This window comes from Montipora foliosa, chromosome 4 (assembly GCF_036669935.1).
Source record: "Montipora foliosa isolate CH-2021 chromosome 4, ASM3666993v2, whole genome shotgun sequence".
Taxonomy (NCBI): domain Eukaryota; kingdom Metazoa; phylum Cnidaria; class Anthozoa; order Scleractinia; family Acroporidae; genus Montipora; species Montipora foliosa.
Genome location: NC_090872.1, coordinates 13828572 through 13832323, shown reverse-complemented (window position 1 = coordinate 13832323; position 3752 = coordinate 13828572). Strand labels below are relative to the sequence as shown.

General features: G+C 37.0%; 1 long non-coding RNA gene across 1 annotated transcript in view; it reads right to left on the bottom strand.

The window, feature by feature from the left end:
• Positions 1-477, bottom strand: part of LOC137999946 (uncharacterized) — a 1018-nt gene extending 541 nt beyond the window's left edge. The window contains exon 1 of the long non-coding RNA XR_011123037.1: positions 81-477. This is a non-coding gene — a long non-coding RNA (uncharacterized lncRNA). The remainder of the gene's footprint in view (positions 1-80) is intronic.
• Between the last annotated feature and the right edge of the window lie 3275 nt (positions 478-3752).

The following is a 3752-nucleotide window of genomic DNA, read 5'->3' as shown; positions in this document are numbered from 1 at the left end:
GAAAAACAGGGGCGGCCCTCAGATTCAGAGCGTCTAGCAATGAATAATCATGATAGGAATTATAAGCTACGGTCACTTACTCGGGCAATTTTCTTTTCTTCGAAAAATTCCGGCTTCGTCTTGACTTTTGTCCCGGTGTTAAAAACTGATTCAGATTCACTTATTAAAGCTGTCACCAGAAGAAGGGTTAAAGCGAAGAAGAGTGCTTTGTTTACCATGCTGAAGGGTAAGGGATCACCTATGTGCTTCTTTCGTGCAGCTCGAAATTGAGTTCGCAGGTTAGTGTACCTGATCGAAAAGCTATTGAAAACGCTCTTATATATGTAATGAAAGTTAACTCCTTGACAGCAATCACTGACGGAATGAATTTTGGCAGCAGCTGCAGTTGTACTGGGTAGAGTTACTTGTTGACTAAACTCGGCAAGGAAGAATTAGTTATAAAACACCGACCTACTAATTTTGACATGACCTACATATCAAAACAACACCGCCCTACATATTTTGGTGGGTAAAAAAGGTTTATAGTTTATCCTCATTTGCTTGTCTTCATATATATATATATATATATATATATATATCGTATATATGTATGTATACATATATATATATATATTATATATTTTTTTTTTGCCGTTGGGTTTTCCGATAAGAATCGTTTGCACGATTCATATTAGGATACCCTCTAAATTATGAAACACAATACTCTAATAGTTGATATTTCCATTAATTGGTAACATCTTGCCGAAGATCAGTGTCTCCTTAAACGTGATAACATTCACAAACAGTCAGGAAAGCCTGAGTGTTCTGAGAATTAAAGATCTAGAGTAATGATATTTTTTTTCATATTCATTATGAGAAGTATGCCTGAAACAAAAATAAATTAACTATTTGCGGGAACAAACATGCAATTATATCCTGACGGGGGTAAACAGACGAGTCTTTGTAATGGCCAAAGTGAAAACTGATTGACGGCTAAACGTATATGACTAATTTAAGCCGCTCCGATCCATTAGCTAAGGATTCTGTTAACCAACTTGTTTTTAATAAAGTACTATACTAGAAACACCTCTCCAACGGCCGTTAATCTTACTGCCGTAAAATACAAATGAAAATTGTGTTTTGGAGACTTGAGGCGACATGCATCAAACTAAACTGCTTTCGTCACGGTTCCAAAAAAAAAAAAAATTCCATGAGGGTTAATAGTATATAGGGTACTTCTTAGCGTTACTAGCATTTGTAAACTAATTTTAAGATTAGAGGTTTCAATGTTTCGACATACCTTAGAGATTTATAAGGTTCATATTTAAGTGAAGTTTATATTTGGAATATTTGGAAGTTTTTTTTTTACAGAATTTTTATCCAGTAGGTATGAGGATTCCCCATTCACGAGTAAAATCGTCTGGCGTTAGACAGAGGAAAATACTAAGTATGGCCGGTTTAGGCCGATTTAGGGGTAAATAAGTTTTGATGATGTTTTAATTTAAGAAGACTGAACAGCAAAATGCTGAACGCCCAGCAATGGTACCTTGAGGGCGAAGGGTCCAATTGTTTTAGTATCACCCAACTAGCGGACATAATAAGGCAATAATAAAGTTAGCAAATGCAAGTTGAAGAAATGTTTATTTGGGAATAAAACGAAAGAAATCATCACGCTTTACGCTACTCCACGAGGACTATTACTAATAGTCCTTCAGTAGCGTTGCCAATTAAAATGCAGGATTGCATTAGTCCACTAGTTGGGTGATACTAATGACCGGTAATCCTTGCGGGTTACCGGTCTAATTGTTAATTAGTTGCAAGAGTCGTATCGGAACCTATTTAAGGGAACCTGCATCAAAGAGCCACTAACTGCCACAAGACTGCCCGACAACGACAGTAACAATGACAAAATAATTAACTGAAATAATTAAAAAACGAAAGAAAATGAAGTTCTTTTTTTCTATTTAAGTAGATTCATATTTACATACTTAACATACATATTTTAAGAAAACGACGAAACCTTTGAGTTTATAATACGTTTCGACTGAAACTTCTGCCATCCTCAGTTAGAATACAAAGCGATGGACGCTGAATTTACAATAAATAGAAAATACTAATGAAAGGTTTAATAACAAATGACAGCCAAAGGCTGATGTGATCTGACCCTGTAGTTACAACTACAGACGGACCCTGAATATAAAAAATACAACATTCTTACAAATCACAATAACAAGCCAGTGCACATTGCCAAAGGTAAAATATAACAAAACGTAAACAAAATCGTTCAAATTCTCATAAAACTGATCTGATTTCTTCAAGGCCGCCGAAAGGCCGACTTAAATCTACTTAGATCATCATTTTCCCCACTTATCCGTTATCAAGACAGACTATTCCACTGAGACATCAGGTCCTCTAAAACACAAAGATTGCCTCCCAAGATCAGTATTAACCCTTAACAAATTTCGGTAACAATTTTTGCTGCTGTAACCAACGATCTTAAATTTTGCCGATAGTCTGTGCATAGGAACTGCACTTTGTTGATTTAAACATTTCTACTCCTACACGCTGTTTCTACGTAAAAGCCACCGTACGTCAATTGACAGGATGGAGAATTTGTTGGTCCATTATATACTGCTTGTAATCATGAATATTATGAATTAAGCGAGCGGCTTCATACGAAGTTTCTCAATTTCATCAATAGAGAAAGAGAACTGCTACACCAAACTGACAGGCAATATGCATGTGATGCTAAGTAAAATTATTTTACAGTAACTATTTTCCAATGGGTCTCCAATTGCACTTTGGGCAAAACGATTATCTTCCTTAACACACCAAGTTGAGATGAGAAAGATTTGGACTCATTGATATATGACAGTCCCAAGAGAGATTATTGTCGAAAGATAGAGGTGATCTTTGCACTTACATCTGGACAAAGTTGTAGCTAAGTAACCTGGCCTAAGAATGGAAGCGAGGCTGCCGGTGACCCTGCTTTGATACAAACGTTTGTGCTTTTCTCATGTTGATTAAGACTAATTAGCATTACAACAACACAATTTACATGATAAAAGCAGTGAGGTCTGTATCAAGGCAAGGTCACCGGCCGGCAGCCTTGAAGTCATTCATAAGCTAGGTCACTGAGCAAACAACTGTAAAATGGCCTATTAAGCAATTGTCTCTCGCAGACACCTCAAAATTTTAGGCAACTTCATCGGGATTCGAACCCAAATGAGCCCAACAAATAGTCCAATTTCGATATATTAAAATTCAGTCCTAAGCAAAAGACATCATCTCTAGGCTCTGGGAGTTTATTCCCCAGAGCCTCGACATGATGGCTTTTGTTTAGGACTGAATTTTAATATATCGAAAGTGGTCTATTGACTTGCTCTCAACAGAGTGGCTTCATAGTTCACTTGGAAGAGCACTTTCCCGGCATCGCAGAGGTCATGGGTTCGAATCCAATTGACGCAGCCTGAATTTTCAGTCACCAGGGCCCGGTTGTTCGAAAGCCGAGCGTAAACTTTTGTTTCATGTGTTCAACTTTTTGTGCTTATTTTCGTTTTTCAAGATTGAATTCCTCTAATGTAAAGTTTTGCCAAATATCAGCGTTGAACAGCATTTGGGAGAACAGAAATTAACTCCTTGGTTAATTTTTAATCTGGGATTAGCGTTAATCGACTTTTGAACAAGCGGGCCCAGGTGTCTATAAGAATTGTGCAGATAAGTGCGAAGATCATCTCAGTCTATCTTTCGTCTTTTCACCGCATTTCAAATAT